This window comes from Schistocerca americana, chromosome 2 (genome assembly GCF_021461395.2).
Source record: "Schistocerca americana isolate TAMUIC-IGC-003095 chromosome 2, iqSchAmer2.1, whole genome shotgun sequence".
In the NCBI taxonomy this organism is placed as follows: Eukaryota; Metazoa; Arthropoda; class Insecta; order Orthoptera; family Acrididae; genus Schistocerca; species Schistocerca americana.
The window spans coordinates 279,768,690-279,785,347 of NC_060120.1; the positions used below are offsets into that span (position 1 = coordinate 279,768,690).

The 16,658-nt window shown below is 40.5% G+C and overlaps 1 protein-coding gene across 1 annotated transcript in view; it reads left to right on the plus strand.

The window, feature by feature from the left end:
- LOC124593960 (dynein beta chain, ciliary-like) overlaps nucleotides 1–16,658 on the plus strand; it is a 746,507-nt gene that overhangs the window by 727,996 nt on the left and 1,853 nt on the right. The window lies entirely within an intron of this gene.

Sequence of the window (16,658 nt, forward strand, 5' to 3'; positions counted from 1 at the left end):
CTGAGACGACAATCTGGAAGTTTGATTTAGTTTGTCAGTTAGTTATTTCTTCCATGAATAGTATTTGCAATAAAGATTAGTGGAAGTATAAACAATATAGGAAAAGATATTTTGGTATGTGCTCTAATGTGGACACGTTAGGTTGCATACAGGCACAATTAAAAAGACACTTACATAAAGCTTTTGGTCACAGTGTTAATCAGCAAAAGACATTCACATACACAAGCATGTACATCTCATATGCACATGACTGCCAACTCTGGCAGCTTGGGCCAGAAGGCGATATCATGTAGGATGGAGCAGCAATAATCTGTCTTTTCTTACATTGTTGATATATCTACCTGAGTTCCCATTGTCTGAGAATAAGTATAAATATAAGATAGACACACACACACACAAAACAATTAAAACAATCAATTATTTACAATATAATGTAATAGGATAGATAAAAAAATCTACTCACCAAGCATGGCAAGCTTTCAGAGCCAGTGGTTCCTTCTTCAGACAGAAGGTTGAAGGGGAAAGAAGGTGGGTGAAGGAAAAGGACTGGAGAGGTCTAGGAACATGGATAGATTTTCTGAAAGTCACCCTTAACTGCAGTTCTGGGTGACTTTTCCAAAATCTACCACTTTTCCTTTGTGCAATGAGTACTTCTTGCCTAAATGTGGAGTTACCCCAGAATATTATCCCATAAGACATCAGTGAATGGAAATATGTGAAATGTAGAAACTTACTGACTTCTAAGTCCCCAAAGTTTGCAATCATTCTTATTGCAAAAGTAGGCAAACATAAATGTTTTAGCAGATCTACTATGTTTTTTTCCACTTTAAAATTTTCGTCAACATGCACAACCCAGAACTTCGAATTTTGTACACCTTTTATTATTTCTTGTTGGTGTACTAGGTTAATTTTGACAGGACAAAAGTGCATGAGCTCTGTTTTTTCAAAATTTAATGTTATCCCATTTTTGCAGAGCTGGTCTGTAACTTTTGCAGAAACATCAGTTACTATTCTGTTGCTTCTTCACTTAGTTTTACAACTATACTTGTATCATCTGCAAACAGGACTAATTCTACATCCTGATTCAAATAAAATCGTAGATTGCATAGAGAAAGAACAGTAGTGGACCAGTGATCAAACCTTGTGGGACTCACTCTGAATTTCACCTCATTCAAAGGATGTACCATACCTCTTTGTATTACTAGAAGATCCTAAGGAAACTTTCTGCATTCTTTTTCTTAAATAAGAACTAAACCAGGCATGTGTTAAACTATATAGAGCACAAAAACTTAACTTCCCTAATAAAATATTATGATTGACATGAACAAATGCCTTTGATAAGTCACTGGAGATCCCAACTGGTGATATTTTGTCATTTAATGATTTTATTATGTGTTCAATAAATGTATAAATAGCTGATTCAGTAGAGTGGCCCTTCTGAAGTCTAAACTGTGATTGACTAAGTATCTCATTGCTACACAAGTGGATAACAACCCTGGAGTACATCACCTTCTCAAAAATTTAGAAAATAGTGAAATGTGGGACACCAGGCATTAGTTGCAACTGTGAAGTTTCCCTTCTTTAAGAGCGGCCTGATAGTGGTGCATTTTAATCTGTCTTGATAAACACCCTGAATTAATGATGTACTGCATAAGTGACTAACAACATTACATATTATAGGGCCACACATTTGCAGTGTCCTGTTGGAGGTGACGTCCACCTCATATGAACTTTTATCAATATAATAGAGGGAAACATTCCACGTGAGAAAAATTATATATAAAAACAAAGATGAGGTGACTTACCGAACGAAAGCGCTGGCAGGTCGATAGACCTATCGACCTGCCAGCGCTTTCGTTCGGTAAGTCACCTCATCTTTGTTTTCATATGAACTTTTATTTGTTAGGGTGATGATGATCTTCCATACCACTGATGGGGATGTAAGATTAATTTTTATTTAATATATCACAAGCATGATCAATTGGTATTATGTGAGTGGATACCCAGGCCATTGTATTTTGTTGATTCCTGCCTCGTGAAGGAAGGTTTCAGTTCACATGGTGAGTGCCATTTGCTCTTATACTGTCATCTTCTAAGATTGAAATCCCATCTGGTGATATTTTATTATTTAAAGATTTGACCATCCTCTGAAGGGCCTATGTTGTTGGTAGTCTGTTTCATTGTGTAGGTCTTCTATTTTATGACCTGTGACATTGAGGTCATCTGAATGTCTAATTGTATGCTCTAATGGTAAAAGTATGGGGATCTGGGATACTGCCTGTTTCTCTTTGTCTATAAGGTAACAATCTATGTCTATATTTAGCTTAGGAACTATGTACAAAACAGGATGAACATGGGCATTGTTAGGGAAGACAAATTAATTTGACTTGTACTGTTATCATTTCAAAATGACATTTTTCATTCTTTAATTAAATAACTTTAACATTGCACTCCAGTCAACAAGATCCCAGGCCAAAGACTTGTCTGGAGATGCCCTGGACAGCAGTGGGATACCAACCAGACTGTTGCCCGCCATATGGCTCAACAAGCAGGAGTGATGGTCCGGGATGCTATTTCTTTTCATAACAGGACCCCTTTGGTTGTCATCCACAACACTCTTACACCACATTGTAAGTTGATGATCTTCTGTGTGCCGTTTTGTTGCCCTTCTGGCAGTCAATCCTGGGCTTACATTTTGGCAAGATAATGCCTGCCTGCAAATGACAAAAGTTTCTACGGCTTGTCTTCTCACTTGCCAAACCCTACCTTGTCTAGCATGGCTGCTGGATCTCGCCCCAATTCTGAACATTCGGAGCATTATAGGCATGGCCCACCAACCAGCTCAGGATTTTGACAATCTGACACACCAATTGGACAGAATGTGGAATGACATCCCCCAAGAGAACAGCCAGCAACTCTATCAATCAGTACCAAGCCCAATAACTGGTTGCATAAAGGTAAGGGGTGTACCAAAATCTTATTGACTTGCTCAATTTGTGAAACACTGTCTCTTAAATAAATCATCCAATTTTTCTGAAATTGTAATCATTTGTTTCTCTGTACATGCTGTCCCATTCAGATAATTCCTTCATGGTGTGTGTGTGTGTGTGTGTGTGTGTGTGTGTGTGTGTGTGTGTGTGTTTTTGTGCTTGTGTCACTGAAATTACTTCGGGAATTTGTCAAACTGTCACCACAGTGTTAAAACATATGTACAGCAACAGCATATACCTCACTGCTCCATGGTAACTAAATGTCTGTTACTCTATTTCATTCCCTTCTCTCACTTCTGCTAATAATGCAGGACTTAAGAATTTCCCATGTTGGTACCACCCTGTATTTAATCTACCATAAATTTTGTGGTTGACAAACCTACACAGTATGAAGCTAATGAGGTGTGTCAAGACCATAACACAGGAAGGACGAGTAACCTTCATTGTGCACAGAAAGTTACACAGTGCAGTAGTAGCAGAATCTTTAACTTGCTGCAGACAAGATTGAAGTTTGTATAATGTAGGGTGTTGTTTAAAAAAAGAAAAAAATCTTTAAATGTATTTTGGAGGAGTGATATATTTTTTTGCATATTTTTTTTGTTATCTTAGCATTTTAATTTTTTTAAGTGGATGACTTTATTAAAGTGGTTAACCTCTTTCCATTCCATAACATGTAAAATTTGCTCTTAGAGCCTGTCAGTAATAAAATACCATGTATGTCAGACTGCCTGGGTTTCATAGACAATTGCTTTGCAGAAAATTGATCTTGTTGTATGTATGAATCTTTGCTAAATTACTTCAATATCTAGTCCTTAGGATTACAATACAAACTGTATTTTATCTTGTAAATACCTAACCATGTCCAATATCCTTGTATATATTCTATACATGTAGGATTTGAAGGACTAAATAAATAAATAGATTGGTGTGTAATCTAATCAGGCTTCCAAAATATATTTGTTTCTTATGTATGTTGTGTTGTGTTGTATGGGGTGTGTTTGGAAAGTAAATACTGTTTGAAAAAAAAAAATCATAAAAACTTTTTCAAATCAAAATTTATTTTTATGAGAAAGAGCATTTCTTAAACTGCTTTTTACATAGTTGCCACCATTGTTCAGACATACGTCATAGGAGGAAAGCAACTTTTCTTTGCCCTCTTTCTGTAAAAATAATGCAAGCAAAGACAGTCGCAGCTGAACACTGATTTTTGCTTTGCCGTTACTGTCAAATTGCCTTCCTCCAAAATCCCACCTCGAGTTGAGGAGCAAGTGAAAGTCAGAAGGTGTGAGATAGGGGTAGTATTGTGGATGACTGAACTGCTCCCAACTGAATTGTTGAATAGAATTTTGAGTAACACCAGCAGAATGAGAATGTTGTCATGAATCAACACAGTGCCTTGACTGGGCAATCTGCACACATTTTGATTTTGAATTGTGCCTATCTCAAACTTGCCGAATAGCTGTTGTTGAACTTGAAGGATGATTTTGGAGTAAGGCACTTTGACAGTGACAAAAAACTGGTGGCATCTTTCTATGAAGAGGGCAGAGAAAAGTTGGTTTCTTGCAATGATAAATGTCTGAACAATGGTGGCAGCTTTGTAGAAAATAGTTAAAGAAACGCTCTTTGTTGCAAAGATGCTTTTGGTTTCAAAAAATGTTTTTATGAGGTTTTTTTTCCATAGATGTACCTTCCACTGACACTTTGTATATTTATTAGTCCAGCCTTTGCATATTGACTGGCTGTACAAGTACCATAGGACAGATCAGAATACTGTAATGTAAACACACTGTCTTTGCATATTTATAAATTCTTGTTCAGGATGCAAGCATTGCAGGGTAAAAGTAGTGCTTTATTAGGAATTCTATTAGTTTTTTTCCTTAAATGCTTGAACTATAGTAATTTCTCATGTGTTATTGTATTGTAATGGTCTAGAGCACATTCACTGCCCAGAGGCATAACTAGGGCACAGTTGTGGTTGAAAACCTCCCAAACATAACTTTCACGAGTTTACAGCCTGGAACACTGCCAAATTTACAGGAAGCTCATGTGATTCAGCTCACTACCGTATGGCAACATCCAGTCCTTGGTGACTGCCCTGTGTCTGAGGCATTACCGTATGTCACAAAATTGCAGCTTCTTTCACACGGTCAGTACTGAACACTCAGGTAGGTCATTGGTATGGCAGGGCCACATGTGGCACCTGCTGTGTGTCAGTCATTGCCATGATTTTGCTAAAGCAACTCAGAATCTGCAGCAGAAGTCTACTGCAGCACCGCTGCCACTGTCCCGGGTTCATCTCCCTTCCACTGCCTGTCGTCGCACCGCTAGGACGCAGCTGGCTACACCTTTGCTGCCTTGCGGCGTGTGTATCCTGCAGGCTGTTTTCTACAAATACCTCTCCTGGCACACCGATTTGTTCATACTCATGTTTCTCTCCAGCCCTCTTTCTAGTCCACTACATTCTGTATCCTTCTGTCATTTCCCTCGCCATTATCTGAACCCAGGAAGTCCCACATGGAAGTCAAACGCCTCCTGAAAAGCGCCGAAACAGCTCCCACCACCCAGTGGTGCTCATTGCACCTTGAACCTGGTACATTATTGGTGTCAAAAGTGAGAAGGCTTGCAGATCAAGAGGAAGGTACACTTCATGCTGATGACCGAAGCAGGTGGAGAGTTCAGTGGTGACTGAAATGGGTCAGCAACATATGTAAGTGGTAATGTAGGGCTGTTTAGGCAAATAAAATTTTGTGCTACCAATTTATGACAAGGAGGGATGATCATGAAAAAATAGTAAAGTAGCATTAGGAAGGGACTGATTTGAGAAACACATCCTGTGTCCGATTGTTTTGTTTCATGTTTGTTCAGAGTTGAACAGAAAGGCGTGACGCCGAGTAAACATCTTTACCTGCTGTGGGTGGGGCCTTTTATGTTTTGGTGTTGTGGCTTGGTGGTTTTTTGACTGTCAAGGAACGGACTCCCTCTCCAAGAATGCAAACAGCAATGAACAAAGGAACCTCTAAAATGAAATGTCACTGACTTCCTGTCGAGCCGTCAAGGTGGATGTTATATTTAATTTATATTCTGTCTGCTCTGAGTTATGAAATAATTATGATCTGTACACTCACTGAAACAAATATAAGACAGTCAATGATGAAATACTGATGTCATTTCATAATTAGAGTAGATAACATTTTTTTTTTTTTTTTTTTTTTTCACTGTCTTAGTTGTAATGTTTGGAAAGGGATGAAAGTTGAACCATTAACACGGTAACATGCACTCAATGCATTTTACTGGGACAGGTGGCCCAGTGCACCATGCTGTATGATGTAATTTGTTGACCATGCTACCAAAAAGGACGTTACTCTAGCGAGGGCTGGAAGCAGCTGGCATTAGATGTAGGAAACAGTAGGTGCTAAGAAAGTGCAGAAATAGGCAGAATAGCCATACAGTTTTTCTTGCAAGTAGGAATTTTGTAAAGTAGAATATATACTGGAAATAGCTGAAGTGTGGGTTTAGATAATATATTAAAGAATTTTTTAGGTGAGGTAAAAGAATAATTGAAACTCAGTAAATTTCATTTAGTGAGAAACACAGATGTTTTGTTGCACAGAATGTAGTAACATAGTACTAGGAGATAGGATATTCTAGCAGTATGACCACCAGAACAATAGTGAATGTTATTCAATTCACAGATGTGAGGCAGATGTAAGCAGAGGTTGTACAGCACTGACAGAGTAGAACATGGTGTGGGTGTCATAACAGCATCAGATGATTATAATTTCCTGTCTTTGTATCATGCAACATTGAACCAAAGCAGCAATACGCTGAGACAGCACACAGATGCAAGATGAGTCATTGGCCTTGACTTTGTTAATTAAACCACTCCAGGTCTGCCAAGATACAGAATATATGATAGCAGAAAACCAGCCAATGATATCTGTACAGGCTAGATATTTGACATTACAGGAAAATGCATTGGGCACTAGGGAAATTTTTTATGAAGCTTCAGAGATGTATTAAGAGCACAGGAGGGAAGCTAAAAAGTGACTGTGACCCAGCTAGTAGGTCTGTGGTATTTAAGGGCTTTGTGAAGCGGGGCCAATGGGTACTTGTAGTACCTTGGGGTGAGAGGTAACTTTTAGTTGAGATATTGAGGTTTAATGTGAAGTGTAGAAAATTTTTAATGGGTGATGATGAAGAGTTATGTGTGTTTATTGATGTATTGTGAGGATGAAATTTGTGTTATGGGGGTGTCATGGATTCATTGAATCATAGAGTTTTTCCCTATCAATACATCTGCAAATGCAACCATAGCAACACTATCACTGACTCCTTTCTTTTTTGAAAGCTTTTCCCCATTTGTTGGACAAGGCAACAGGGTAGAGTGCATGTAGATTAATATACATGAGTTGTACAGGTCAAGAAGTGCCTGACTTTTGGTTTTAGAGCCTGAGAGCACGTTATATTGTTTGTATAGGTTAATGCAGAATGCAACTTAAGGATATATATGAGAGTTTTTTCAAGTTTTCCTGATTAATTATGTGAGGTATGTGATGTATATAATATGAGAAAGTGTGGGATGCGAAGTTTAGCATGAATTATTAAGTGGGAAGACTAGTGAGGCTACACTTAAGGATGGCTTCCTAACCTCTGTTCCTTTCCCACAATGTGGGATGATGCAGTTTTAACAGGACTGCAGATTGAGAGTTCAATTTGAAGTGAAAATAGTGCAAACAATGACCTACAGTCTCTCTGTTGTGAAATGGTGAACTGTGTGCAGAGAAGAAGGGGACACCATGTGACAAAGGTTATTCACGAGTGTTTACCACAGTCTCAAGAGGAGGATGTGAACCATAACAACAGTTGTAATATATAGTGATTCTGTTTCAGCCAGCAGCCATCTGGAGGGCTGGATTTTTCTTAAGAAGGGAAGAAGTTTGATGGACTACAACACAGTCACAGCCCAGAGTTGTAACTAGGGGTCTGCTGTGGACAACAACTTGCCATATTATTAGCAGCAAGTTGTTTCATGCTGAGATGCCACAGATCAATTGCCTGGGATGCTGGCCAACTTGTAGGAAGCTATTACAGTTTGACCCATCACCGTATGGCAACAGTCAACACTCAGTCACAGGCCTGTGTCAGAGACATTTCCACATGGAACAGAAACGCAGTGTCTTCCTCACTGTCAGCACTGGACAGCTGTGTTTAAACCCCCAGTCCAGCTGAGTAGGTCATCAGCAGGGCAGGGACATCCTCGGCACCTGCTATGTGTCAGCTGTTGCCACAAATTCTATGAGCACAGCCTTGCTGTAACTATGACACAGCGCCACAGCCCACAGTCTAGGGTTCCTCTCCGTGGGTGGCAATACCTGCCCTCACACCACTAAGACACTGTCAACTAAGCATAAGACACCTCCACTACCTTGCAGCATGTGTATGCCACAGGCTGTTTTCGACGCCTACCTTGGCTGCTGTGTCAAGAGGAAATATTATGCGATGACGTCGCACTATGCCAAAGATGAGGGCGCACCTATATAATTATCCAAATCAGATGGAGCTATGAATAACTGTTCTGTGCATTGTCTGCTTCTCTGCAACCTGCTTCAATGTCTTCCTGCCCCTCTCACCATCATCCAAACCCAGAACACCCCAGATGGGAGTCGAGTGCCTCCTGACAAACACCAAAACAGCTCCCACCACCCGTAGTGAACATTACACCCCCAACATGCTACAGTAGAGGGTGGTGTCTCAGTGTGAAGTTCTGGAAAACCTCTGGTGCATATTTGACTGTTCTCTGGTACCTGGATTCTGCGATAGTTCACTACTTTTCAGTAATAGTAATTAGTGAAGATCATTGATTCATATATAATCAAACACAGGACATTTGAAATGCCAAGATCAGTAAAACTAGGTTTACAAGATTCCAGTTTTTTAATTCCAAGAATTATCCTCAGTGCTCTTTTTGATTCTAAGTACGTTTATGCGCAGAATAGCATTTCCGCAAAAAATTAGTCTGCAGCAAAGAAGTGAATGGAACTGTGCATAGTATTCCAGTGCCAATGTGTCTTTACTTGATGCAACTTTCAATAACGTCAGACCGCAGTGCACAGTTGAGAAATTATTTTATGGGGTGGCTGCTACTAAACCAATAGACCCAAAAATTTTGTATTACAAACATTTTTTACAATTCTTCTTTTAACTGTGCTGGATAAATTTTTCATCTCTTTAATAAATTAATACTGACACAGTTCTTTTTCAACAATATTAGGAAAAGGATAGATTGCCACTCACCATAAAGATGTCAAGTTGAGTTGTAGGCAGGCACAATGGAAAAGACTGATGCATATAAGCCTTTGGCCAAAGTCTTCTTCAGAAAAGAGAAACACACACACACACACTTTCACATAAGCAAGCACACCTCACACATTCATGACCACTATCTCCGACCAGTCCAGCCAGACTGCAGTGGAAACACATTGAGCAGGAGCAGCAATCCGGAGTAGGGAGGGTAGCAGGTTACGGATGGAAGGAAATGGCATTAGCAATTAGCATTGCCTAGTGGAACATCCAGGGACTAGAGGTGGCAGAATAGGGATGACAGGTGCAGTTGGGAGGCTGTGGGGGAGGGTGAGGAGGGGGAAAGCTGGAAGGAGAGGAACAGAGAGGAGGGTGTGTGTTGGGAGATGCCCCCAATCCTCCCACCTCACCCAAGAGCCAGCTACAGAGGAGTGCCCCCTTTATCACTCCAGACTGTGACAAATGAATCACATCCTCTGTCAGGGCTTTGATTATTTGTCATCATACACTGAAATTAGGAGCAGTCTAACCAACATCCTCCCCACCCTTCCTAAAGTGGATCATGTCCCTGTGGAAGACCAGGTACAACACCGGCCCAATCCACCCACCCAGCATTTCCTACACAAGGCCTGTCACTGGCTTATCCTACCTCATCAGAGGTTGGGCCCCGTGAAAGCAACCATGTTATACACCAGCTCTGCTGCAATCACTGTCCTGCTTTTTGTATAGGTATGACTACCAACCAGCTGTCAACGAGGATGAATGGCCACCACAAATTGTGGCCAAGTCCTTGGTTGACCATGCTGTGGCACAATATGCAGCTGGTCATAGCATACTTGATTTCAATGGCTGCTTCACAACTTGGGCCAGCTGGATCCTCTCCTCCACAGCTAACTTATGGAAGTTATCCTTACAACACATTCTCTGCTTCCGAAATTGTACCAGCATCAACGTGTGGTGACCTACAGTCCCCACACCTGCCACTCACCTGTCTCTCCCCCCCCCCCTCCCCCCTCTCCCCCCTCTGTCCTGTCACCTCCTCACAATTCACCTTCCCTCACCCTAATCATGTGCTGCTCTCTGCCAGCACATGCACTAGTCTTTTCCCCTTCCGTGCTGCTCTCCTTTCTGCTCCCTGCCTTTCCCCCACCTCTCCCTCCATCCAGTCTCCCAACACTGCTCCTGTCAGGCTTATCCTGCCACCACTAGTCCCTGCATGCTCCGAGAGGCAGTGCCAATTCCTTTTCACCCATCTGTATCCTGTTATCCCTCCTCTTCTCCCTCCCTGCTCAGAATTGTTGATCCCATTCAACACATTTCTATTGCAGTCAGGCCGGAATGGCAGAAGGAAGCAATGGCAGAAGGAAGCAGTCATGTGAGTGTGAGGTGTGATTGTGTGTGTGTGTGTTTTTTTTTCTCCTTTCTGAAGAAGACTTTGGCCTAAAACTTATATGTATCAGTCTTTTCATTGTGTCTGTCTGCAACTCAACTTGTCATCTTGGTGGTGAATAGCAGTCTATACTTTCTATAATATTGTTGTTATTCCAATGAGACTTTCTATTGTTTGATGTCTTTTTTACAATTTAGAGCTAGTTTGCTTCCAGTAACCCTCAACAATCTTGACATAGAGTTTTCTGCTGCTAACTCTGTAATTTCAATGCTAGATGCAGAGTAATGCACTAGTATCATGAACAAATAGAGCAATTTTTTGGAGGATGTGTTTAACAAGGTCATCTACGTAAATCAGAAAGAGTTACAGGCCCTGTATCAAGGCCTGAGGAACTCTATACTTTATTGGTAACTCATCTGAAAAGAAAAAGCTGTTTCTGATTTCATTCTGGACTTTCACTCATACGGAAATGATAATTTCCATCTGTCATTTCCTAGAAATGGACACAACCAGCTATCTATCATGGGATTCACTTTACCTCAGCTGTTCACTGGAATTGCTGGGCAGCTTTCTTGTGTGGCTCTAATACACAAAATTTGTGTAAATTTTAGTTTGTAGGCAATGTCAATAGGAAATTGGTATACAACAGCTTAAAGATGAAACAGGAACATTGAAGATTGTGACCTGTATTCAATGATTTTTTTTTTTTTTTGTGTGACCAATCTTCATGTATAAATATTTAGCTTAAAGCTTTTAATAATGTTCTTAATGGAGGAGAGTACCACTGGGTACGAATCCAATAAAGTGGTAATTATTTGATGTAATCTAATCCCATATTTGACTTTTATCTCTAGCATTTTTGTTTGTGAATTTCCTATTTGTACTTCTGTTATTGTTTTGAAACACATCAGTGTGAGTTAATCATGCTGAATAATTACTTGTTTTGGAAAAAAATCTGTCAGTCTTAGCATTGTTATTTGTCATTTTATCACATCTTTCACCTCTGGCAATTTTTTTTGTATGTGAGTTGCACCATGGTTTGAAGTCTACACTAAACTTTATATCCCCCTGTAAATGACTGGTTTAAGTCAGTTTGAAGGTTGGAGGAAGACAGGACATCCTCTTCTATTAGAAACATGGCTAAATAAATCACTGCGGCATTCAAAACTACCTTCGGGTTGAATCCAGCTTTACCTTTACCATGTTAAAACTTCTCATTCTTCACGTAAGGATTGAACAAGGTGACAGCAGATAATAGTTACTGTTGCAGTTCAGTATTTTTGTGTTCAAACTGTTCAGCATAAACATCAAAGTGTTCGCTCAAAGAAGGTGGTATATCAGAGTTTCATAATTTTTCAGGAAGCAGAAATAATTGTTGTTTTCCTTTGGTTCTATTTATTTATACAATTTATCATGTATCTTCAAGTGATACAGTTTGAATTACACAGCAGCAGCTCGTGTTAGGGAATACCCAAAAGAAACTGAACTACGGTAATTTTTTGCTGGGCAGAGCTTTTATAGTACTCTGTTTTGCCACTAGGAGTGCATAGAGTGAATATTCCAGAATCAGTGCTATCACTGAAAGAGGTAAGGACAAGTTCTGTGGGAATTTATAGTGACAACTGTTTTGTTTGGTTGTCAGTTTTGCAATGGCTATTTTTCATTAACATTGTGCAGCAGTAAAATTCTGGTTTTTGTTCAGAAAAAGTGGAACAGAAACTCTTGAAATGTTAAAAATGGTGTGCAAGGGTGATGCTATGGGGAAACTCAAATGTTTGAATGTTTTTTTTCTGTTTTAAAAATGATGAAATGTCAATTGATGACATACCTCATATGGTCATCCTTCCACAGCCTGAACACGTGGAAATGTTGAAAACATTTCTACAATCATCAATGAAGATTTATGATGGACATTGAAGAAATTATGGAGCTGTTGGGAGTTCAGTGCAGCAAATTGTGACAAAATATTTGTGAATGACAGAGGTGGCTGCCAAATTTGTGCCATGACTGCTGACTGCTGACCAAAAACTAGATTGTGTGGAAACATGCTGAGCTTTGAAAGAGGAGTCCCAAAATGATCCAAAAACTTTTTTTTTCAGAAAGGAAAAAAAAAATCACAGGTGATGAAACTTGGTGCTATGGAATACTGAACCAAAGCAACAATCAAGCCAGTAGGAGATTTCAAGTTTGCCTCACCCCAGAATGCTTGTCAGATGAATCAAGCATTAAAACAATGCTGATTTGTTTTTTCAGTGTGAGGAGAGTTGTCCCTGGAGAGCTTGTTCCACAGGGTCAGACAGTTAACCAAACTTTCTACCTGAAACTTTTGAAAAGATTGCACAATACTGTGCAGCAGGAGCAGCCTCATTTGTGACAGCTGGGTGACTGGTTTTTCCATCATGACAATGCCCCTGCTCACACAGCCATGTCTGTACAGCAATTCTTGATAAAAACTGGTATGATCACCGCTATGCAACCCCCATACACACCCGATCTTGCTTGTTGCGACTTTTTTTTGTTTCCTGGAATGATAAGAGACATAAAAGCCAAGTCTTTTTCTGGTGTTGCTGAGATGAAGAAAAAACTACAGAGGCACTGTCAAACATCTCAAAAGATGAATTTAAACAATGCTTTGAAAAATGGAATTAGATTTAACCCAAGTGTACTAGTGCAAGTGGAGAGTACTTTGAAGGGAATTGAAGGTTTGTGCTTAAAATGTAAACAAATAAATTTAAAAAAGTAATAAGTGCAGTTTCTTTTGGGTACCCTGTTGTAGTATATTTTACAATATTTAATTTGAATTAATTTTTAAGTTGCTTTTTGTGTAAGTACATCACATGTCCTGTAAAAGTACATTATGGGATAACACTCTGTGTGTGTGTGTGTGTGTGTGTGTGTGTGTGATGGAACGTAACAATATTATGAAAAGGAAAGTTGCTACTCACCATACAGCGGAGATGCTGTGTCACAGATAGGCACATCAAAAAGAATGTCACAATATAAGCTTTCGGCAAACGAAGCCCTTTTCGAAAATGTATCACACACACACACACACACACACACACACACACATACATGCAAATGCAAGTTACAAACACATGACTGCAGCCTCTGGCAGCAGGAGCCACACTGCGAGCAACAGCAGCATTGCATGTTGGGAGTGGCATCTGGGTGGGGAGGGGGAGGGATGGCAGAGTAGAAGTGAGGATAGCAGGGTAGGTGTGGGGGACAATGAAATGCCCGCAAGGATGAAGTGGAGAGAGGATAGGGCAGCTAGGTGCAGTCAGGAGGAAAGGGGGGGGGGGGGGTTGGGAGGGGGCGTTAGGGCAGGGGTTAGTGGAAAAGGAGAGAATTAAAGAGACAAGGTGCATTGGTGGAATGAGGACTGTGCAGTGCTGGATAGATGAGAAAAATGACTAATGAAGGTTGAGGCCAGGAAGGTTACGGGAACGCTGGATACATTGCAGGGAGAGTTCCCATCTGCGCAATTCAGAATAGCTGTTGTTGGTGGGAAGGATACATATGGCACATGCTGTGAAGCAGTCATTGAAATGAAGGATGTCGTGTTGGGCAGCATGCTCAATAACAGGGTGGACCACTTGTTTCTTGGCCACAGTTTGCTGGTGGCCATTCTTGTGGACATACAGTTTGTTGGTTGTCATGCTCACATAGAATGCAGCACAGTGGTTCCAGCATAGCTTGTAGATTACATGACTGGTTTCACAGGTAGCCCTGCCTTGGATGGGATGTTTGTGACTGGACTGGAGTAAGAGGTGGTCGGACAATGTATGGGACAGGTCTTACATCTAGGTCTGTTACAGGGATATGAGCCATGAGGTAAGCAGTTCAGAGCAAGGGTTGTGTTGGGATGGACGAGTATATGGTATAGGTTCTTTGGATTGCAAAATACCACTTTCGGAGAAGTGGGAAGGATAATGGGCAGGGCATACCTCATTTCAGGGCATGATGAGAGGTAGTTGAAACTTTGACAGAGAATGTAATTCAGTTGCTCCAGTCCTGGATGGTACTGAGTTATGGAGGAAATGCTCCTCTGTGGCCAGATGGTGAGACTTTGGGAGGTTATGGGAGACTGGAAAGATAAGGCATGGGAAATTCGTTTTTGTATAAGATTGGGAGGATAATTACAGTCTATGAAGGCTTCAGGGAGACCTTCAGTATATTTAGAGAGGGACTGCTAATCACTGCAGATGCGATAAACATGGGTGGCTAGTCCATATGGAAGGGACTTGTTGGTATGAAAGGGTGGCAGCTGTCAAAGTGGAGGTATTGCTGGTGGTTAGTAGGTTTCATATGGATAGAGGTACTGATGTAGCCATCTCTGAGGTGGAGGTCAACGTATAGGATGGTAGTTTTTTGGGTTGAGTAGGACCAGGTGAAGCAAATGGGGGAGAAGCTGTTGAGGTTCTGGAGGAATGTGGATAGGGTGTCCTCACCCTTGATCTAGATCACAAATCTACTCTGCTCCCAGCTCCACAGCAAACTGTGCTTTCAATGCAAGATGACAGCTTGTAATAATTTTCTACGTTGCAACCTGATGAGCTTTCATAGTGTGAGGCAAACTTGAAGTCTTCCACTGGCTTGATTGTTGCTTTGATTCAGTATTCTAAGCATAGCACCAAGTTTCATCACCTGTGATAGTAAAAAAAGGTTTGGATCATTTTGGGGCTCGTCTTCCGAAGCTCAGTGTGCTACCAAATGAACTTGTTTTTGTTTAGCAGTCAGCAGTTATGGCACAAATTTGTCAGCCACCCTTTTTCATTCCACCACCACCTATACCATCCCTGTAACTGGCAAAACTATCAAAGGGAGAGCCACTTGTGAAATGAGACATGTCATGTACCAGCTTTTATGTATACACTGTTCAGCCTTTTACAACAGCATGCAGCAAGTTATCAGTGAGGATGAGTGGGCATAGACAGAATGACAGTCACGACTTCAGTGCCTGTTTCACCACATATGCCGTCTGGATTCGTTCTCCCGACACCAGTTTGTCAGAACTCTGCTGGTGGGAACTAGCACTTCAACATGTTCTTGGTTCTCGATACCCACCTGGCCTTAATTTATGTTAATTTCTTCCTTCTGTTCACAGTAACTCCTCTTTTCTTCACTCTGTTTTAGTTTTCTGCATCTTTCGTTTTCTGACCTGTCTATTTTTTCCCATCCCCCTCCCACCAATGGTACGTACAATGCACTTAGCTTTTCACTCTTATTATCTCATACACAATGTTTTACCAGTAATATCTGTCTTGCATATTACCCTGTCTTCCATCTTTCAGCTCTAAAGTTTTCACATCTCATCCGGTGCAGTCCCCAACAATCAGTCTTTCCTTCTCGTCCTGTCCGGTAACTCTGCCCCGATCCATGGTTCTGGGCGACTTTTCTAAACTCTGCCCATTTTCCTAAACCTCTCCAGTCCTCTTCGTTCATTCCTCTTCCTTTGCCTTCAACCCCTCTACCAGAAGAAGGAGCCACTGCATTCGAAAGGTTGCATAAGTGAAACCTTTTTTTGTGCGTATGTATATGTTATGCTGCTGCAACTTGGTGAATAGATTTTTTAATCCATCCATTACATTATATTGTCAAAAATTGTTTTTTTTTTCTATTCAATGGCAAATGACAGTGGACAGTGCTAAAAGTATATATTATCTGATATGCAGAAATAATTCAATGTGTTTATTTAATTAACCTCCGAATTAGAACTAGTTCTATACAGGAAAAGAAACAATAACAAATAAAAAGTTAAAGAGAGGAAGAATAAATCGAACTGTTGACCCAGAATGTAAGTTCACATAAAATTTCCTGTATGTACATGTAGGTATTTACACATGTCCAACAACTCCCTCAATTTCTCTGCTGCAGAGGAAGAAATTCTTTATGCAACAAAGGAATGTAAGATTGATAGAGGACATTGAAAAAGTTCAAAGGAGGGCAGCTCATTTTGTATTATCACGAAATAG